Here is a 24,009-nt window from a genome sequence, read left to right on the forward strand (position 1 = left end):
CTTATCTACAGTATTGAAAAAAACTGATATAACTGAGCGTGTGTTTGTGAGTTAAAGGTAAAGACGTGCGTTATATTACATATTATATAGTTACATGCTATTTTTTTATCAGGATTACAATAATAATAATAATAATAATAATAATAATAGACAGTGTAATGTTGTATACCGTGATATTTTCTGAGATGGTTATCATACCACACCGTTACAACCCTATTTCCCTCGTCTTCACAACTTTTCTCTGTCTGCGTATGTACAAGGAACATTTCCACAAAGTACGGATTTCCTCGTTCTTTTCATTCTTCGTGCATTTCCTCTCCTCCTTCCTCTCTTCGTTTCCTCTGTCTCTTCAATTACCCTTACTCCCTGATGTAAAAAAAACAATAGCATTGAGACACACGCAAACCAAAAGAGAAACATGAAAACGAACAAAGAGCAGAAAAGGAGCCAACAGCTAAATGAAAAAGACTAGAGTCAACAACTGAAAAACCTCAAAGCTCTCTAAAAATGCTGAATAGACCAACTACTGTTAAGGGTGTGTTTTGAATATGAACAAGTACACGCTAACATGTCACCACACACACACATACACACTCACTCACTCAGAGTGACGCCGTGCTGCTGTGGTTGAATGGGTTTGCTCTGGATTGACACGCGGGAGTGAAAACACTGCCACATGGGCTGCCTTGCATTTTAACTCTGCCTTCACACTGAGGGTGTGTGTGTGTGAGACCAGACCTTTTCTCACACTCCTCAGCATTTGACGCCACATTCACACTCATTAGCACCATGAGAAAAGTCGACAAGGCCCTCAATAAGACTCACATAAACACACAATTAAGGATACAGCAGTGCACACACACAGATCTGCATAGAGAGAAACACACATACATAAATAGAGGATGAGCTTCGCTGTCTGGCACCAGTGAGACCACAGAATGAAACAAGATGTTTGATTGAGTTTAGAAACATTTGATGATGATTCCTGAGTCAAAGTCAAACAAAGAGGATGGACGACAGAGTGAACAAACAGATGCAGTTAAAACAAGCACCAATTGGTCTAATATTCTGGGAGTAACAAGAGTTGCTGCACCGTGAGGCAGCAGTATTTTGAACTTGTGTGTCTGGACAGTATCAGCAGAGACGGCTGCAGCAAAGAAAAGACAGCCAGAGAGTGCTATCAGTAAATGTCACCACCACACAGTAGCAGGGCACACTGACCACACATATAAAGACAGCAGGAACTGCGTCTGTATTGTCTCTCAGGGGTTCAGCTCTTCTCAAATGTGACATTCAAGTCTTGGAAATACAACAAGTGAGAGCAATGACTGTGTGTGTGTGTGTCCATGAATTAATTCAAAATTTCATTTAGAATGGTGCCTGTTGATAATAGAGATGTCTAAAGCCGATATATCAATAATATATACTGTCAAAGTAAGAGTTTCTGGAAATGACGCTCCCTCAACTCCCACCAGTCAAGATTAGCTCATTGTGAATTTGTTTTGCTTTCATTCTGTTTAAGATGACAGGAATTTTGGGAATTCTTCAGGCTCCCATCAGTCATCTGTCTTTGGGAGAAACTCCGCTCTATTTAGCTAAAGGTTGGCCCACACTAAAAGATTTTTAAAATCCTAAAAGATGTTGAAAATGTGAGAGACGCCACACATGACGACGTGTTGTGTTAAATTTAACAGTTTTGTTCCTATAGTGTGTGGTGAGCAACGGTTTGGCTACAACACACACTAACAGATTCCATTCATGAACAAGAACAAAAAAAAAAAAAAACGGAAATCTCGCAAAATCTCTCGCAATCAGACGTGACTTTAGTGTAAACAAACATTGCGGATGACAGTCAGGAAGAATTAGTGATATTAGGTTTTGCACTACTTTGTACTGAAAATTGAAATGAATGAATACAAAAAAAAGTATGAATGAAGTCATGGAGACATGTTAAATAAATACTTGTGTTGTTGCAACAAATCAACAAGTTGGTCCTCCATTTCTGAGGTCCGTCTTATTACTACTTTATGCTTCACAGTTGCATTAGCCGCGGCCTCCAGGAATGCAGTGGTTGTTCTTCCTTCTTCAGTCAGCTTGGTTCTCAATCAGCTATCGTTCTTTCCCACGTGACTGCGTCATAGGCTGTCATCTGGGTTCCCCACACACACACGACAGGATATCCGACTATGAATATTGAACATCCAGGCCGATAAGGAAATGTAAAATACACTCTTAACATGCATCACACCACAGGAATATCTGGAAAGATAATCTTTAGAGCCTTCAAAAAATCTGGGCTTTGCTGACCATTGCTGGGAGGGGGGGAAGTGGGCCCAAAATTGGCTTGATTCTCGTGTAGCGTGGGCCCAGCATAAGCTGTGTTGGAGGAACAGTAACTCTCTTCCTGTTTGGTGCCAAAAAGCAATCAATCACCCAGAATACATTATTGCAATCAGCCTAGCTAATGTAAAACGCTGCCAGTCGCCTCAGTGATTCATTATTACTAATCAGCTCCATGTAGTGCCCGTACAACGTTGACACAATATGCAAACAGTGCAATGAACTAATCAAAAAAAAAAAATCAGACTAATCACTGTGCTTCTTAATGTTGACCACAGTACCAAGCTCTTCTCTATCAATGTTATCATGAACAAACTCATAAACTGAAATGAAGCGAGAAGCCAGATTTGCTAGAGGGTGACACGAGATACAGAGATTGAAAAGGTTTTTACAAAAACACACACCTGAGGGAAAGGACATGATCCTCATGCATGATATTCATATCAAGGTAAGAATGTGTGTTGTGTTTATGCGTGAAAGGTGAATGCAAAGTTTGGAAATCTAAAACTGCATCTGCTACAATGATACTACATTCATCTCTCTGCATGGGTGTATGGAAATGTGACCTGATTCCATTTACAGTATCCCAGTGACCCACAAGGAAAAACCAGAGCAAACTGGTGTGTGTGTGTGTGTGTGTGTGTGTGTGTGTGTGTGTACGTGTGACTTATGGTGTTACTACGTTTCAAGCCGTCTGGGCCATGCTATGAGTGGCTGGTAGACGTGAGCTCATACAATGGGCTTCTGTGTGAGGCTGGGCGATGGGGAGGAGAGATTAAACGAGATGAGGGAGAGGCTGAAATGAGAAGGGCAGCGCCACACATCTATGTCAAATTGGAGTTTGTAGTTCACACGTGATTGAAAATACAGTCAGTGTAAAAGGAGAAGGAGTTAGAGCTTATTTTTAGCATTGTATAGATGTAACATATTCAGACGTTACATGATTAATTACAGTACGATGCCTATCCAATTGTATTACATCAGTGTTTTGAGTGAGTGGGAAAAAAAGCCAAGTATTGGGGGTGTGACCTTTAATAGTTTAAGCACACATGTGGCAAAACTCAACTACACCCAAAAGCACTACGCCCAAACTTTGGCAGAGAATGGGAAACTATCGGGGGTTGAACCCAAACCGCAAACCGCTCTGTTGCGAAAAAAATATGTACCCCAAATTGTGCAAGCAGAAACAAAGGGATGGGACGAGGAGGAGCGCAGGAGGAAAACTGCTTAGACCTCGTGTGTCACCTCCCTGCTTCTGAAATTGCCTCCATTCCCATCCCATCCCATCCCTTCCCTTCCCCAGCCCACAACCACATGAAAGGCCTACTGGGTTGGGTTCCCATATGGTGAGGAGACAGGAGGGTGTGTGTGTCTGTGTGTGTCTGTGTGTGTGTGTGTGTGTGTGTGTTTAGACTGCTTAGCTGGTTAAGGGGGCTCTCTGCGACCTGGTGCCCCCCAGCCTCAAGAAGCCACGCAGACAGCTGTTTTCCTGGAGAGCCTCTCACTCTAACACACACACACACACACACACACACTCCTCCCTGCCCCAATTAGGACACCCAGTTATGTAGTTAGCGTCTGTTTACCATAAACTCCTTTCTTCCCTCTCTCTCTTCATCCCCCCCCTTCCCCTCCTGACCGCTCCACTCTTTCTTTCTCCTTCCCCTCTGCCCTTTTCTTCAGCTCATTTGCAATGACAGACAATGATTAATTTATAACAAAAATAAACATAATGTGCAACAACAGAGGGGCTTAAAATGATGCAAATGTAGTAGTGGGACACTTTTAGTGTTTTTTCCAATTACTGTAAATCCCAAACTTGACAGTACATCCTGTTATATTTCGCCGTTTACAGTCGGGAATTCAGCATCGACCAGAGCGTCTCAATGTTCAACTCACAGTCTGACATGCTTGTTCATCCTGATATGCTGCATTTATAACCAGAATTACTGCCTTGCGTTTGTATGCCTCCGCCAACCAGTGAAGTTGCAGTTTACATCCATTTCTGTCCAAAACGTCATCACTTCATCGTTTTATCTTGTTAGACATTTGTGTGAAATTGTCATAATTAGCATATGAATTCTTGAGTTACGGCCAAAAACGTGTTCTGTGAGGCCACAAAGATGCTTGACAGTTGACCACCAAAATCGAATCAATTCATTCCTTGAGTCCAAGTGGACGTTTGTGCCAAATTTGAAGAACTTCCTGAGACATCGCGTTCACGAGAATGGACCGGAAGGATGTACGGACGGATGTACAGACGTACGTATGACACGCGGACGGACGGACAACCCAAAAACAACTGAAATAAACCAATAAAAAGAAATATAGCTAATGAGGTCTATATACACTCACCGGCCACTTTATTGGGCACACCTGTTCAATTGCTTGTTAACACAAATAGCTAATCAGCCAATCACATGGCAGCAACTCAATGCATTTAGGCATCTAGACGTGGTGAAGACGACTTGCTGAAGTTCAAATCGAGCATCAGAATAGGGAAGAAAGGGGATTTAAGTGACTTTGAACGTGGCATGGTTGTTGGTGCCAGACGGGCTGGTCTGAGTATTTCAAAAACTGCTGATATACTGGGATTTTCACGCACAACCATCTCTAGGGTTTACAGAGAATGGTCCGACAAAGAGAAAATATCCAGTGAGCGGCAGTTGTGTGGACGGAAATGCCTTGTTGTGATGTCAGAGGTCAGAGGAGAATGGGCAGAGTGGTTGGAGATGATAGAAAGGCAACAGTAACTCAAATAACCACTCGTTACAACCAAGGTATGCAGAATACCATCTCTGAACGCACAACACGTCCAACCTTGAAGCAGATGGGCTACAGCAGCAGAAGACCACCCGGTACTAGCACTGGACACTTTATTAGGTACATCTTGTACCTAATAAAGTGGCCGGTGAGTGTATATTGTTATAAATACAGTCCACTAGTAGATATATGCAAATATAATATCAAAGAATGTAATGTTTTATGGCTGTTTGGCAGCTTTAGTTACATTAATTAAATAGTCATGAATGTACTAAAGGTAGATCTATTTAAGGCATCAAATTCCTCACTCTCACTCACTTATTCTTTCTTTCCTTCCAGCTGTCTCCAACACTTCTATTCTTACTTTTTATCCTCCCTCACCTCCACCTTATCCTCTCCTTTCGTCTCCCTCTCTTTCTATTGAGCTACTGAGTTGTGACGGTGGCAGAATGGTCAGCTTGCTGGGAGGGCTCAAGACAGGCCAAGAATCTGTGTGTGTGTGTGAGTGAGTGTGGGTGATTTTAAGCGTGTAACTACGCTGGTCTGCCAGAGGGAATTAGCCTCTATTTTCCCCTCTCTGTTGTGTATAGCCCTGTCTGACTTGTCAGCCTCAACGGCACACAGATCCGTCCAAAAAACACTTCCAGAATAGATGCATAAAAAAAGAGAGTGAAAGGGAGAAATAAAAGGGCGGTTGAAGAGAGGAAAGGGAGGGGAGAGAGAGAGGGGGCCGAGGAAATGCAATGAGCTAAATACCACAGTGAGACTGACTGAGGTTTGGAAGTTAAGTTAAAGAATGGAAGGGAACAAAAGGCAAAGAGGAGAGCATTTCAATGCCTCTATGTATTCTGTGTGAAAACCATTAAGAAACTCTGCAAGGCCAGCAATGTGTTTCAACCTGTAACTGTTCAATCTACTGTACTTAGTGTTGTTGGACCCTTTTTGTGAGTTGATATATATGGGTTAGCAGGTATTTTATCATCTCTACAAAGGTTTCAGCATTAAGCTTTCTTATCCACCCGTCATCTCAAAGACCAAACAGAGCTCATGATATTTGGTGGAAAATGACAACCTGAGCCAATCATCTACCATGTTTTTTGGTAGGTTGGAGGGTTGAGTTTTCCCACAACATATTATCAAATCTGAATCCAGTGTTGAATCTGCTTATTGAATCTGAATCCTTTCAAATCCCTTAACATAATAAGGTTTAAGCTTTCAGCATTTAAAAAGATAAAAATAACTAAAACTGTAAGATTTGTAATGAAGAAAAGCTGCAGTGTTGAGTGGCAGGCTGATGTTCATAACCTGTAGCTACAACCTGAAGATGAAATAAGTAGCAATAGAGTGATGCAGGGATGACGTATTTTGGGGATTTTTTCCATTTGATTTTGGATTATTGCAGAAAATAAACTCTGTGGCAAACAAACGTTTATAATACTTACACGTTTTTTTCAGCAACATAATCCTCACAAATTCAAAAAACCCATTGACTTCAAGACGAGGGAACCGGAAGTGTTCAAATGCTGACTCATTTCCAGGTTTTAGGACTCATTCCAGCAGCACTCGATGAAAGAAATACTTTAGCCTACTGACTTCTACACCTTAATTTTTCACAAGCTACTTGCTCCAAATACACAAGGTACTGATTCAGAGCTGCTACACTGATGTGCTTAAAATATAGGTATGATATGCATCAGAGTTGAACTGGGACGTTATCCTGAAATTGGCATGATCCGATCGGCCACATAATTCTTCTAGAGCAGAGTCCGTACTCTGATGTGGTGTTTCTTTTTTTGGCTCACAAATAATATTTGAACGGTAATGACACCGGCTTACAGAGAGAACATCAAGCAAGACAACAGCAACAAGTTTCATTTAAGCCATTTTAGCCAATGCAGCTATAATACGCCACCTTATATTTGTCATTTTAGATCAGTAAACGCCGTGATCAGCGCTGACTAAATATGAAAAAACTGCTACCTGAATCCTTTATTGTGCTTTGCTGATAAAAAATAATGAGATAAGAAAGAGGTTTGATAAGAAATGATAAGCATCAGAGCTTAATGAATTGGGAACAGGATCCAAGATAGAGCCGGCTATCGGTACCCAACCCTAGTTGAAGACATTTCTCAGACAGGACTATTAGCTGGATGTTAAGATGCAACAGCAGACTGTATTCATTCTCAGCGTTGGTGAAAGTTGACATTCATTTTCCAAATAAATTCTTCTGTCGAAGTGAAAAACTTTAATAACCACTACATTAGTCATGAGTTTTGTTCCGCAGCTGCGTGTAGGAGTCAAAATGATCTATGGAAGGGAGGAGGAAGGAGGTCACAGACTGGTTTGTTCTGTTGTTTTACTGTTGAGTCGCTGCTGTGATGCGTTTTTCTTTTTTTAATTCTATGTACATGAGAAGCAGTTGAAGACAAAGAGGGAGAAATAAAGACAGACAGAGTGGGAGAAGAGATAACATGAAAGGCTAAATGGAGAAGATAGCAGGACGCAAGCACAAAGACCAGACTTTTTCATAAATGATTGATAAAAGAGAAAGATTGATGGATTTCTCTTTTCCTCCCAGCCCTGGGGGATCTGACATTTCCATCCAGAGCACTCATCACTGCCTCAGTCTTCCCACAACAAAGACCTTCACTCTCATCTCCAGACCTCCAGGGTATCGGGGCCCAGAGGACCTCCGTTCCCCCAAGGCCAGGAGCCCTTACTGGGCTTATTAACCTGCCTTCAAACCCCATCGTCTTCCAGGACCTTTGGGCCTCAAGTTTTTCCAACAGTCCCGTGAGGTTGGAGGTTGGGGGTGGAGTCGAGGTGAGGCCCTAACAGTTGGAGACGCAGCTGATGGGGTGAATTCCCTCCGATCCTAGCAGACAGTAGGGGCACATTGTTGGGGTAACTGAAAGGAGGGAGGAGGGGGGGGGGGCTTTCTTTTATGTGGTGCCGCCTTGTTTGCTGCTGTGGGCCTCATTGGAGGTTAACAGATCAAACGAAGGAGTTATGCTTGAATGTGTGTGTGTGAGAGAGAGAGATCGTTAAAGATGGTATGGTGCATTAGGTAGAGGGAGACGGACGGGAAGAATCACAGTTTAAAAGAGAAGATAACTGTTTTTTTAAAGCTTAGATCATTTGACAGATCTGATATTCAGGAAAACACAAAATATACACCTAAATAACACCAAGTGTATGTGTTCATATATACACAATTCATGAACAGCAAAATGTCCCACTTATCTGATGGAAAAAAGAAGCACAACAACTTGTGCTGGAACCATAATGTAAAGTAAAAACAACTCCATACGATTACAGTGGAAACAGTGCAACTTGAAACACACAAACCTTGAGTCGAGACAAAACGCCCATCGCTCTGAGGTAGAAACCGGATCCTTCACAAACAGCAACAGGAGTGAAACTGCCCTACAGATGACGCTACTGACAGCTGCACAATAATAGTTACCTGATACGCCAGCATCACTGCACTGATGCTCTCAAATTACTACATTTATCAGTCTACGTGCAACGGGTTTTGCTCAGTTCCTGGTATGAAAATAAGCTTCAAAGTTGAATTATCAGACATACAGCATCTCATAAGTGTATTAATCCAATTCCATTTTCTGAAATAACACTTTTATCCATGTGATCACTGGATTACCAACCTGATCAATTAGTCAATGAGTCACCATTTGAGCAAATATAGTATCTCTAGTCCCAGCTTCTCAATAGGGGATATTTAATGTTTTACTTCGACGTATCCTCATACAACGGTTCGTATGATATCTTATCTTTGTTATTTGTGTTTTTTCCTACAAATGTCCAGCAACACGTGACACACGTGTCAATTTCTGCTCCAGTCTTTTCAACATAAACTTCCGTCTTCAGAGTAAAAGACGTAGGTTTAGGCAACAAAACTACTTAGTTAAGTTTAGGAAAAGATCGTGGTTTGGGTTTAAATAACTCCGGAAGTTGCGTAACTTTAGTACGGAAGTTACATGACAAATAAATCCACGTTGACTTCTGGTTTCACACGGGACACAAACATCGGTCTCCTGGGCAAAAGTCTGGTGTTTTTTGACCCACCCCGACCTCCTCCCTTTGTTGGTCTTTATACTTCCTGATTTACAATTATCTGGATTACATACAAAATTGATTTTGCGGGATATATATGAATTACAGTGCATTACTTTTTGTAGGTACTGTATAGCTACGAACAGTGTATGAGAATAGCCTGTTTATTTTGCCTTATGTGAGAGTAAATTGAAAATTGTTCAGGTGTTGGGACTGTTAATCAGACCAAAAATTTGAAGACATCGGATTTAGGAAATGCTAACGGGCATTTTTCAATATTTGATGACATTTATCGACCAAACAATTAATCAGGGAAATAATTAGCAGATGAATCCATAATAAAAACAAACATTAGTTGCAGCCCTAGTTAATATTGTTAATTTATCTCTTTGTCTTACAGCTCTGTTTTAACACTTTTAAATTAATCTTTTCGCTTTTATGTGATTTGACAATTACAGAAGTCTCAATACTTTTCCCACAGATTCTCTATTAGCAGACAAAAGTTATAAAAAGCCTACGGGATTTAAACTTCACCCCACTTATTGAAAAAAAATGCATACGTGGGTGAGTAGTGTCCACACATTTAAAGCTTCACTGGGCATCTGAAACCTTTTGTGGAAAAAACACCTGGGGCGAGGGAACGCACCTAATCAAACAGCTATAATGGTAATAGCTTGCTTCACCCACTCAAGCACATACACAAACACACACACGGAGAAAGAGAAGGTCAAAAACACAGCTGAGTCAATACACCAGGACACAAGCTGGCGGTATCCTCCAGAGTAGACACGCAGGTTTGCGACCAAAAGGTCTGACCGTTCAAATATCACTCCCTAAACAACTGTTGCTGAAATACTTTGAGCAAGGCACTTTTTGGACAGGACATTTTAGGATCTGCACTCCAGCACAAACCTCAATGTCTGCTGAGACAGAAAGAAAACTCAGGCCAACAACAGCAGCAGCTAAATGGCAATGTGGCCATAATACGTGAGCAGCCTTCGCTCTAAGCACTTTACTGGAACTTGGATTAAAATGACTCACGCTGAATAACAAGTATAAATGTCAACATTCACGTAAGAGGCAAATAACAAGTAATTACTGATATCCATGATTACAAGTCTCCACACCCATCTTACTTAGAAACTAACAAAGTAAGACACACACACAGGTTGTTTCCCATGCATTGTCTGTTTAACTACCCATTCTCCTGTTGCCTCCATTAGTGGGCAGTTACAGGAATGGGCACGCAGACTCCAGCAGAGCTTAAAGGAGATTAACCATTCTGTAGCCGTATGAAATCATATTCCTCATAATCCCCATCACCGACTCTGAAAATCCCCTCTCACTGTGTGGCATGGGAGGGCCTCTAAATGTGCTCTCTTGTTCTTTTGAACACACACACATACACATCTGCACAGAACAGCTGGATGTCTAGAAGAACACTCTTAACATACAGATGTGTAGGATTACAGAGTGACTGAGTGTGTGTTTAAACTTTATGGCGAACATTTACAAAATACAATAGTTGATCCGCACAACTAAAGGTCAGTAAATCACGCTGCATTCTCTTGTTATTAATACACCGATGTTGGAACATATTCATGTGCAGTACTGAGTCAGTGTCTCATTTGTACTTAACATCTGTTCTGAATTGAGGAAATTGAGTTTATAGCTCTTTTATATTTGGATGACAGCACATCTGTACGTGCTACTGGGTGTTTAAACATGCTGAGATTTGTTTCATCACTTTAATTACTTGTTTCCAGCTAAACATTTTCTAGTATACAATTCATTCCAGCTTCTTTTTGAACAATTACAGGCTTGATTTCCCCTTTATTCACACAGCTATTACATCTTTAATGACCAGCTTGCACATAGCATGGCACAGATATACCTATATAAACATATTGACAGTATTGTACAGTGGGTTGATAACCACCCCCATGCAAAAAAAGGCTGATTTTCCCTACTTTGTCACATATTGTGATCACAATGAATAACCATAACTATTATTTGTGTTATTAACAAATGCATCTTACCGTACTTTTTGTGACTGTCTAATGAGCATTGTATCTTTCATCTTTAAGTGGCCTTCTATTTGAATGAAATTAAAGTTAACCAAACTAAATTTCCTAAGGCTGAGTGTCAATATAGCAATTTTTTTTCAACTGTTCCCAATGAATAGAGAGCATATGCGGCCACCTAGAGAAAAAGCGCTGCACCCAGCGTCAGTTTTTTTTAATGAGTTTATGATGCATGAACTCGTGACATTTATTGAAAAGCATAATCATGATCTCACAGTATCGCTTCAAGGCTTCTGGCTTTTGGATGTGTGTGTGTGTTTATCCAAGTTATTGTTCTGTTTAATTGTGGATGTGTCTGCGCACAAGCTGCAACCCGTCCTTCAACCGCTTTTTTCCCTTCAGGCAACTTCCATGTTTAATCACAGCTGTAAGAGCACCTTTGCTACAGAGGAGATATACAGTATATGGCACAACAAGTGGTTTGGATATTTCTGCACTGCGAGACAGGAGTATTTTAAAACTTGTCAGTGAGTCACAGGGTTGTAGGAGATGTGCAGCATGACACACAGAGAGAGTGAGACAGACAGGAAACAGGTCAGTAATAGACAAAGAAAAGGAGGACAGAGAAACAACTTATCATTGTTATAAGATGACACACACACCTGTTTTTTCTCATATACAACTCCTGAGGCTTAAAGTGGGCAGACCAACATGACAGCACATCTTGGGGCCAAACATATGCAGACATCCCTCAACGCTATACAACTCACAGAGAGAGGAACAGGCCATGTAAATAGTACTTGAGTAGTAGTACTCACAGGAGATATACTGATGGATGGAAGTTTTTAAGGGGGGACAAGGAAAAATGAAGTGCACACATGTACGTGCACGTACACACAAAACACACACACAATGAGGTCTCTGTGGATGAGGCAGACAGCTAGAGCTGCTGCAGAGGAAGATTCAGTAGTCAATAGGGATTCCTGTACAGAGTACGTCATATTTCACAGTGACAGACACTTTCTCAGACCGACACATGCACACGGCATGCAGTGATCTGGGGAGACAGAGTGAGATGGATGATGAGTCGGAATCTGCTTCAGGCAAGAGAGGTAGAGATGAATGCATCGCATTATGGCCTATTTGTTTTCAGTAATTAATAGACAAATTAGCAAAGTAAATAGATCGACTGTGTATGGGTGTGTGTGTGTGTGTCTGTTTCACTCAAAAACATGTGCTGTACTTCTTCAAACTGTGGCAAAGTGTTCAGCTGCAGGCTGAGGCTACATCCACACTAAACGATCTCCGTCCAGACGAGCGTTTTAGGGCCGTTTCAGAATTAATCTCCGTCCATACTACCATGCCTGAAAACGCACATCACAAGACTATTCACGTCCACTGGGCATGCCGGTGTAAACAGGAAGCAGTGCGGTTGGTTGTTCAGTTGCAGAAGACCTAGAATAACGCCTCTGGACACAGGAATTGTCGCAAAGCGCTCGTATAAAAGCTTGCTTCCTGAGCATGTAGGCAGTAGTAACATTATAAAATGCAGAATTTAACTGCACAACAGCTGCTCAAGGTTTGATGACCTTGTTGTCTATGCTAGCAGTAAGTGCAACTCTTTATACATGTTGAAATAACCGCTGGTAGTCGAGGCTGATGTTGTTCGTTTTCTTCCGGAAAAGGTCAAGCGTCTCCATTTTTAGGGGCTCGAAAACGCCGGAGTAGTGTGGACGCTACGCAGAAATGTTGCAAATGTTATTCGTTTTAAAATGAAAACGTATTAGTGTGGATGTAGCCTGAGATGTGCGAACCAAACACACAACCAGAGGGAGAAGAGACCGAGACAATTTACAGAGAAACTTAAAAGTTTGAATATTACTTCCTTACAAAATGTTAACATATGTTAATATGCTCTAATGTCTTTATGAATTTTGAACTAAACTGAATCAAGAGTAACACAAGAAAGAACAAGAGAGAGCAAGACGATAAAAGAAAGACCAGGAGAAAACACTCGTCTAAAACAACACAGCTGACTGTCTTTTATTTTTAGTATCGGTGACTCTCCAGTAGATAGAAAGACAGAGACTGATGGTTCTCATGAATGAGTTGGTTTTTAAAATAAAGACAGTAACAATGTTAGAAACTATTTAGGAAGAACTGGGATATTTAGGTTGAGGTCAAATCAAGACTCAGTTAGTAATTCTAAACCAGACAAAGACTTTTAGGATATTTCTATGAGACCTTAGACTGCTGCTTTAACAGCAATCAGTAGCCATATCATGCACAAAGAAATTAAAAACAATGTGCCTGCTTCCATCAGGTAACCCTGCACATTTGCATGTCAACTAGTTTATTCATTCAATGTAAATTCTCATTAGTTTAGAGGCCGAAGGCACTAAAGGTGTGTCATCTCAGTCAGTGCTAACCAGCACAGCCTCCAAAAGATCAAGTAGGCTGGTGGTAACATCGGCCAGTTATTAAAATGTGTCTGATAAAAAGCATCATGATTCCAAACATCACAACCGCAGTGGGTAATTGCTAAATGAGTATAAAGTGTGTTGACATTAAAAATTGCCAGACAAAACTCAGACAACCAAAACCACATACTGTATACTGCATGTGTATTGTATGTGTGCAAGGGAGTTATGCAGTAGGGGGTGGGGTATATGTATACACAGTATACTGTATATAATAACCTAGGTCAACATGCTGACAATGGACAAATGACCGTTGGCAGGAATTGAGGACAACAGATTGTGTCTCCATTCTCTGACACAAACACACCAAGTGCAGGGCGGTCACCAAGAAGGAAAATCAAGCTTTTTTGAAAATGAAACAATGCCTGATTTATTCAACGTTTCAATTTTATCATTATAAATAATTACCATGTCCCTCAACACGATCACACTAATTACTGGATCATTAGATTGACTGCCAGAGTAAAGAATCTAACAAACCACATTGAGATTTAAAGAGCATTTATGGTGCTGGTGGTAATTATCGCCCCACTTAGTCTTATAAGACTCCCCGAGGTAATAACAAACACAACTCTCACACAACAGTGATATAATAACCCGCCTCACACCACCACCATCTCCACTAACCTTCCTGATAGTTGACACACAACTGACTCAAATCTGTGACTTTTCCATCTGCCTAAATCCCAACTATATTAACCTACCTTTTCATTTACGGAACATTTCAGACATTCATTTGATGACAGATCAACTTGAGAAGACGTCTATTTTGCAAGACAGCCAGTATTGCAAGCAACCGAAGAGGAAATCAGTTGGCGGAGTCACAAGTTGCACAATGCCCATGATAGAATAAACAAACTCTATGAGGTCTCTCAAATAATAAACATTATGTCTGCTTGCCTAATACGAAACCTTAATCACACTCTTATTACTCGGTTTGTTTTTTCAGCTGAGGAAATTCCAAATATCTACTGTCTCCAATGTTTACAAGACTAAAAATATGCTTGAAAAGAGCCAACGAACAGCTGTTTCTAAGGAACTATCTGCCAATACAAATATAGCTGCAGCTCCACCCCATCTTCTCATCTTCCAATGACTAGTTTTAAATGCAAATATACAGTTTGATCAAAATGTATCTGTTGCTTCTTTCATTTAGACTTCACAATATGCACAGGTGAAGCCCTGTCTCACTGTATTCTGCAGGTCTATATTGATATTTGCTGGATGCTGGGAGGAGAAACACAGTACATTTCACGATCAGGATTTTGGTTTCCCACAATTAAATGAACATGATCGACTGTGATATTGACGTTAAAATAAGTGCTCCGCTGCATAAATCAAGCGTTTACTAAACTAACAGCTAGAGATGCACCGTCAATCAGCAGCCGATTGAAGCCGGACGGTTTTCAGCGATCTCAAATTCATACATGTGATGGTTTTACGTCGGCACACAGCAGCACAGTCAGTAACGTCTCACACACACACACTCACAACATGTTGTCGGTGTGGAGGTTCTTCAGAGGAACAACTAAATTAATCAGAAACTTATTATATTGTGACTTCGTTCCCGTGCATGCTGCAGTAATCACAGTGACCGACTCGTCTGCCGACAGCACGGAGCACATTATGGTGAGCACTCAGTAAAAATGAGTAGAGGTTGATGGTAAATTATAATGCTACCATGATGCGTTCAAACGTAATCTTGTATAATAATCTAATATTTAAATAAAAATACAATCATTTATTTCCTAATCATTTGAATTTAGTTTTTTTTGTAAATAACCACTATAGATGACAATAATAAAGTAAAAGAATAACAATTACAGTTTCTTGACAGTTGGAATGAAGCACAACATGGAAGTGAGAGCAGTTTATTTAAATGTGAAATTGCAATAAAAATATTTTGTACCTAAAATGAATCGCGATAATAATCGTGATCTCAATATTTATCAAAATAATCATGATTATCATTTTGGCCATATTTTGCGCAGCCCTAATGTGAATCAGGAGGATGGCTACAGGACGCACTGCTCACTGTATGTGTGTACATGGGCGTGTGCGTCCGTGTGTTTCCATGTGTGCGTTGGTTAAGTGGCACAAGGGACAGATGTGGAGGGAAAATCCCTGTTTATTTTTCCTGGTGCTGTCATAGAGTCAAGAGCATATCTGTGTGTGTATGAGTGTGTACAATGTGTTTCCAGGCCTTGAGTGCAGTAAAGTGTAGAGGCGGGATAACAATAGACTTTATGTTGCTGTAAGATGAGCTCCCACCTGCTGCAGTATGTCATTATGTACCGTATGAATGTGTGTCTGTCTGTCTGTCTGTCCGCCTGTCATACCCATCATTGTAATATACAGGATGCATTTAATCCTAACAGTCGTTGCCATCAAAAGTGGTTGTCGTGTCTTCACAGGATGTCTTTTGTTTATTCTGTCACCAAGCAGGAAACAGGTTCACTGTAGAGCAGTTATGCTGTAGTTACTATAACTACCCATGATGCACCCCTGCGACATTTATACCAAAAGCAAACGTGTTTTTCCCAAGAGGTATAACAATGGTTACTGAACAGTAGATGCCACTGTGTAGGTTCATTGGATAACTGTCATGAAAGGCCTGAACGTACAATAACCAGGCTAGAAAAAAAAGGCTAAATCAGAAAATGCAGATTTATAAGTTTATAACAAATAGTTTGAATTAGGAAGTAAGTTAAGTGCATCAGGAGGTGACTTCGCTGACAAAACAAAAAAGCAAGAGGCTCAGTGTGACAATGATGCATCACATCCATACAGCTGCTATTGTAGAGAACAAAGCTGCTTGAAACAGCTGGCAAAGTTGAACAGTTGTGCATCTCAGTAATGGTGTGACCTAAATTACACAGTCCATCTCAAACAGACTGTAAAGATGCTGCTGTGTGAACATCAGTCACTGATTTTAAGAGGAGTTGCATAATGCACAGAGACATCTGCCCTCAAAACGCCACCGTTTAGGGGGGAGAGGGGCCGCAAATGTAACCTTGAGGTACGACAGACACAGTTCAGAAAGGAGACGTTTCACCTCTGCCCTGAGTCTATTAACTCCGATGGGAGGAGTGATTGTGGACATAGATTGACTGATTATTTCCCCCCCATCGTCACCAAAAAGCTTGAAATGTGTGATGTTTGTTATAGAGCACCTCTGGGTGCATCTACATTCGCACACAGAGAGGGATGAGGAAAGGAGACGAGAGTGCACCGGTCGAAAAATGACATGAATCCCTGATCAGATATCTGTAGGCTAGCACATATTATTCCAGACATTAACCAACTTTGACTTAGGAAGTTGGGCTACTACTGTGAATGATAATACATGTACTGAAAGATAGACGAGAGAAATGTACAGTATATAGCGAAACAAAACAGATCATATGAGAGACAAAGAGAAAGATAAAGGGCGAGCAGGAGCTTTTGTCTTTGTTGTGGTCAGCGTGGCAGCGTGAGGGCGGACATCAAAGTGCAGAGGATGGACAGAGATGAGAGAGGAAAGGTCTGGAAGCCATATGAAACAACAGGAAGAGAGAAAGGGAAAGAAATATAGGACAGGGAGTAAGAGAGAGAGGGGAGAGAGGAAGAGACTTTAAAACAGAGGAAGGAGGCGAAAAAGGGAGAGTTGCTGACAATGGAATATGCTGAAACATCATGTCACATCTGTGCACAGACTCACATAAACAGTCGCACTCAACGCAAGCTGTGAAAATGTTTTGTCAGATGTTGTTTGAGAATATATAATCTCCCTAAAAACGTATTTGCTCATTTTTAACTTGCCTGTTCACAGGCTCATTTCACCTAAACTCTGCTGTCAGTTTAGCTCCAGTGGGAATACAATCAGACCTCAACATCTGGCTATGTGTGTGATACTTTTTCTCCAAAACCACAGTTGTGTAAAATCTGGGACACAACCTCGACTTGAACTCTTTGATTGCACTCTTCAACTGCAACAGTCTTCAACATGAGCAGTAATGGAATGAATCTGTTGTGATGCAGCTAATATATAAAATCCACAAGCAAATACAAACAAATGTTCAAATACTATATTCAATATTCCTGCAGTTCTGCCACACTGGAATATAGAAAACTGATGAATGACTCTAGATCACTTTAGCTCTGTTAAATTTACCCCCTTAACAATCCGACAGCGGGCCCAGCTGCTATTCTGAGGTTGTTGCTGGCTGAGTTTACAAGCTAGAGAGACGAAGTTACGCTAAATTTTGGCGAGGAAAAACTGACATGGCAAGTTTCAAAGGGGTCCCTTGATCTCTGAGCTCAAGATATGTGAATGAAAATGGATTTTATGGGTACCCACGAGACTCTCCTTTACAGACATGCCCACTTTATGATAATCACATGCACTTTGGGGCAAAACCATGCAGTTTTTTTAATGTGTAAATGTGTTATTTTCGCTTATTGTAAAAATTATGTGTTTGAATATTTCTGCAAATTGGGATCCTTAAATAATCTTGGAATTGCATAGATTGGGTATCACCGTAAAGCTGAGACTCTTGTGGATCCAAGGAGCCCAACTGTATTCATGTGTGATGATGTTAATCCCCATAGTAGCCACTTCATATAGCGAGACCATTTTTGGAAATTTTACCTAACTGTATAAAATGACCTGTTATGACCTCTAGGATAATCACAGCCTCATGAGACTTTACAATTACAAACTAGAGACCTAGGGCATTCAGAGGATGGATGGCCTTCCTAGGTAGATTGACAATAAGGGGGTTTCTGAGCAGTTTCCAGAACAGAAGCGCTTGCCATCCAATCACCAAAAAATGCAATTCTTGCAGAAATCTCCAAATGTCAAAGGTTTTTGATACTAAATCACAGCATGGCTTTTTCTGTGGTGTTCCTCAAGGTCTTGGTGTCTTCATGTGGTATTTTGGAGGGATTATTGATTATTTTTATCAATTCTCGAGTGGTTAAAAATGGTTAAATTTAGCACCAAATCTGTGTAACAAATGGTATCAACCCAAAAATTGCTGCAACAACTTATGAGACATAATAGAGCATGGGGATGGCCATCACAAACTTATATCATCATGTTCTACTCTCTTATACACTTTCACAATTTGTTTTAATTAATTAATGTATTAATTTTAGTTTATTTCTTATTAATGATTAGAACAACTTGACACACAGTGCTGAGCTGCATCTCAAATTAATCTTCAGGTTTCCAGCTTTCAGATGATGTACACCACTTCTATGTGACATCTACTGTTGACTTTTTACTCTACCCCTGAACATCCCCTGCCCGTCTAAAAAAGAGGGCAGAATGGTAAGGGGTTAACAGTTTTGAGAAAAATATGCAATCGTGCAAAAAGGGGTTTTGCTGGTGGTTAAGTTGGGGAGGAAAGAGAGAAGAAGGGCCCGCTGACAGCTGCTGTGCCAACTCTGTGTTGAAGAAGTGAAATAAGCAATGAGGGAACTGTGTCATCAATAAAGAAGTAAAAAGGAAGTGTGTGTTTATATATGCGTGCATCTACAAATGTATAACCATCCAGGAGACGGAGGGGTATCCCACACCATCTCTGGATCCTCCTCCAAGCAGAGGTCACCACAGTGGGAGTTAAAAACATGCTCATCTCCTCACTGGCTGGTTAAACTCACTGGATTTCCCAGCAGCACCCAACAACTGCCAACTTGCAAGTCCTGCATCTGTGTGAACATAGGCGCGTGTGTGTTTGCGGACAGATTAGAGATAGAGACTTTATACTGTGTATGCAAATAATGATATTTTCAGCTCTTTCCATAAGTAAATCAGTCTTTTGCAGAAAATTAAGACCTAAACGAACAGTTCAGTCATACTACTACGTGCAGAACAAGCCATGAACTAACCATGAAATTTGAAAAACAGCTGAGCGTCATCATCTAATGCTGGCAGATATAATTGATAAAATACACTAGAATATAATACCATAGAGTGATCTGGTATTCACAGACTTCCTAGCAGCCCACAGAGGCTTAACATCAAAGCTCAAACCAGGGCTTACACACTGTCAGCCCCTCACACACACACACAACTCTAAATTTAGCCATTTTCTTATTAACTTTACCGTCTCGTACCATGAGCAAATCAGTCTCTGACAAATTTAGTTTTATTAAGCGGAGGAAGTGTAAAGACAGCGCTGAGGAGAGGCAGCTGGAGTCGGGACATTACATGTGATGAGTACTTACGGTAACACTGACAGACTGCTGAAGGAAATGCATGTGTGTACAAACACACAAGAGATGGGCTTTAAGAACAACACTTGCATTCATCAGTCATCATCTCCCTCTTTTCTCCCTTGCATTTTCACTCCCCAACACTCCTTTTGAGCCCTAGCCAGGGCTGCGTCTACATCCTGGGCAGTCTGCATAGAGGCGTGAGAGAGGGCGGCACCGTGTATACACACACACACACAACAACACACACACACACACACACACACACACACACACAGTCCAAGTCAGATGCAGTTCAATGGCAATACCCCTTCACTTCTTCGCCCTTTCCCACTCTTTTTTTTCTTATTTCTCTCTCACTGACCCGACCCGTCTCTTTTGTTCTTCATGGGACCAGGTCGACCTCTAGAACCAGGCCGGGCTCCCCTCGCTGGAACGAGCCCTGTGGGAACTGACTTGTGGATTCTGGCTGCGTAATGACTGCTCTCTATACATGAATGGAGGCGACCATGGCGGGCCTGAGTGAATAGTGACGAGGGGGAATTGAGGTGGGATAAACAGAGTGTGTGTGTGTGTGTGTGTGAGAGAGAGAGTGTGTCAAACAGGAAAAGGAGATGATTAAAAAACGATAAATAGCAATTAGGCTAGTTTATCCAGGACTGTGCTTTGTTATTCTTTTGTTTTACATGCACAAAATATTCTGTTATTTACACTTACTCAGAAAAAGACAATATTGCTACTGAGCTGTTTACATAGCTAATGAAAATGAATATTCCACTAATATTCCTGATTACATGCAGCCGTGCGTATTCTGATTAACGTAACCAGTGGTGCGACCGTGCGAACACAACCTCTCTCTTTCATCACTTCAACCACCTTCTTCAAAGGTCGGCGTTGTCGTATTTGCGCATATCCAAAAAGCTGTTGATATCCAAGTCTTTCATAATGCTTTAAAGTAGCCGTGTTTCTCCTTCTTTTCTTTTGGGCATGTACTGTATCTATGCAAACTGTTCACTGGTTGGTTTGCATACAATGCACTGAGCTGGCCGTAAAAACTCAAGAGGCCGTGTGTCGCAAACCGCCGTAAAAACCCACAGTGAGACGCATATTCCGAATGCGCTGTATGCATGTACAAAGAGTGCTCCTAAAACCCGGATAATATCGGCATATACCATTCGGAGTAAGGCCTAATTCAGAATATCCAAACAGAATAGGCTGTTTACATGACCCGTATCAAATGCAGAATATTGTCAGATTCTGAATAATAGTGGAATATTAGTGTGCATATAAACGTAGTTACTGTTTTTATCGTCATTACTGAGTAGCACAGTTTATGCACAAACACTCATGGTCAGTGTGGTGCCAGCCTGAGCTAAAATATGTCCATCAACAGACAAGCCAAGTGTGTGTATGTGTCCATGCACACACACACACACAGGTCCTTGAGAAGCTTTTGAACATAGCAACACACACTAAAGTTGATGGCATGTTACAGATGAAAGATTATCAGGCAAAGACATACGTCTATAAATAACTGAGGGACTGGGGGAGGAATGTACAGGCAGTTTGCATGCATATCTATGAGAGGATGATTGACTGTGGACATTAGCAGGTCAGCTGGAAGCATGTGTCCAATCCAGATTGTCTTTTTTTTTGCTTAGTGTGTGTGTGTTTCTATTTCAGAGCCCCACAGCAGCAGGTAGCTAGTGGGCATCAAGACATCTGACAGGGAGGCCCTAAGTCTCTTCTAACTCCAATTAACCTTCACTAGTTCGACCTACTTTCAACATTAAAATAGCGTACTCCCTCTTCAACCCGGTGCTATATTTGGCAGAGGAGACTTAGTGTTTAATATTTAGTTAGAGGCACATTTCACTTAAAAAGTCAAAAGTTGTGACATGTCAGTGGTTGAGGCTAAGAAGTCCTCCATTAGTGGCCCTTTACATGGTGCAATTTTGGGCTTCATTTTTTCCTATCGTAGCTTTACGATTTATCTGACATAGATTGGGGGACAAGACTTTATTACGCCGAATTCACACCAGAGCAGTGGCGAAGTGCGGCATGCGGCGAACAGCCATGCAATGTCTATGAAAAGCTGCGGCGGCGGGTGCTCCTGAGCTCAGCGAGCTGCGTTCGTTTGATTCTGCGGCAAAGCGCGGCAAAACAAAAGTTGGGAAAAGTTTAACTTTTAGCGGCGAAGTGCGGCCAGAGAGAACCCGCAGCCAATCAGTAAACAGATCCTGTTACTCCTGTGACATGTTGACCTATGTCACAAAGAATTTCACACATGACTATGCCTCCCGGACGCAGAAAAAAGTAATCATTGTGGCGAGCCGTACTTCGCAGCTGTTTGGTGTAAAATTGGGTGTCAGACCCACCTCGCACAGTGTGACATACATTAATCCTGTAAGATTGTAAGTCATAAACTACTCAGGATCAGCCACAGCTGAGCTGACCCTCGTTAGCCAGAATCAGAAACACAAACCAGCCAAACTAGACTTTATTTAAACTCTTGACTCTGGAGTGTCAGGTGTTCCCCTCTGAGGCTGGAGAGAATGACCTCCGACCTGCTGACTGCTACTTCGGCACAAATGGATAAACAGTAGCATTGAGACAGTCAGATTACACACACAGAGAGGAGGATCCCATTTGCCTACCATGTCCCTGTTCAAACTGCCCCTGATGATTACTCTGACTGCATAGACGAACAGCAAGATGAGACACTACACACACACACACTAACTCACTACTACGCCCTTCTCTCAATGTCAGTCCCCCAGCTTATAGGGGCCCCTCTTTTTGCCCCTCACCAGTAATATGATCCACCTCCGACCTGAGGTTAGAGTAGGAATCCTAACCCACAGTAGTTGAAGACAAAAGAGTGACCGGTCACAGTTAAACATGTTTGCAAACTATAAGATGATATGAGTATGCAATACATTCCTTTGGGCCTGGTCAAATACTGTGAAGGCGATATGTCATGAGGTCTCAACAAATTGAGGGCCAAAAATGAGGTTTATATTTGCCAACCTTGAAAGATCAAAAATAGGGAGGATTTCAAAACCAGAGCGGGGGGTCTCGGGGAAAAAATTGAGTTTCAGAGACTTTGTTTCCTGCATTCTGGTGACTTTTAAAGAATGACATAACAAAATTCTGATTTATGTTAAATATCTCAAGCCGTACTTTTAATTTGACTTTCTATTCTCAGGAAAGAAAACTGGACAATTCACCCCTCTGGCGTGAACTTGTGTAAAACTTTGGCATAAACTAATCATCAGTTTTTATTCATTCATTATTTTTTTGTACCTGCTTGAGTATTTCTTTCTCTTAGTACTCTCCATTTCTCTCTCCGTCTCTCACTCACTGAAGGCCCTTTCAGACACAATGCGACAACGGAACCACTGCACTCTGAAACCCATTATTTCCAATGGCTTGCGCCACGCCACGATGGTTTTTTTTTCTGCGGCAAGCAAACCCAAACTTTAGGTGCTACACGCTGTGATGTGTGGCGAGCACAGCTCAAACCGCGTTGTGTGGTGAGCCGCCCTCTTCTGCCGAAAACAACATTTTGTGTAGCTCTATTGTCGTCCGGGTAGAAACAGTAGGACATATACAGGCTGTACAGTGCCAGAAAGAGGTTGAGATAATGAAAAAGGGTGTGAATATATACCATAAATCGGAAGAAATAGGGGAGGTAATATCCAAAGGTATTCGAAGCTTCTGTCTGTCGGTCTGTCTCCATCTCCTCCGTTTCTGTTTCCGGGACGGTGCTGCTGCCGCATTACTGTACACACAGGCACCTCTACACACAACAAACAATATCCGTCTGAGAATAACTAATAATAATTAATGTTGAATATGAATTGTGGGATTATTCCTTATTTCATGGGCTATTTTGGGATTTATACATTACGATAACATACTTATATATAAAGCAAACCCAAAACGAGGCGTTCAAATACTGATTTGGAGGTTGATTACAATAGCAACGGTCGAAACGGGAGTCTCCTAGGAAAATCGGAAGGGCTGGCAAGTATGAGATAAACTAGACATAGAGTACAAGAAACAGTGAGATGTGTTGCTTAATACTGTGTAAACCAGTGAGTAATAGGAGGCTGCAAAATACT

General features: G+C 41.3%; 1 protein-coding gene and 1 long non-coding RNA gene across 6 annotated transcripts in view; one reads left to right on the forward strand and one right to left on the reverse strand.

The window, feature by feature from the left end:
* nhsl1b (NHS-like 1b) overlaps positions 1 to 24,009 on the reverse strand; it is a 122,432-nt gene that overhangs the window by 94,398 nt on the left and 4,025 nt on the right. The window lies entirely within an intron of this gene.
* On the forward strand, positions 6,387 to 23,899 carry LOC119477307. Its single transcript, XR_005204220.1, has 3 exons — positions 6,387 to 6,399; positions 17,426 to 17,430; positions 23,600 to 23,899. It is a non-coding gene; the product is annotated as an uncharacterized LOC119477307 (long non-coding RNA).

Source organism: Sebastes umbrosus, chromosome 18 (assembly GCF_015220745.1).
Source record: "Sebastes umbrosus isolate fSebUmb1 chromosome 18, fSebUmb1.pri, whole genome shotgun sequence".
Classification (NCBI taxonomy): Eukaryota; Metazoa; Chordata; class Actinopteri; order Perciformes; family Sebastidae; genus Sebastes; species Sebastes umbrosus.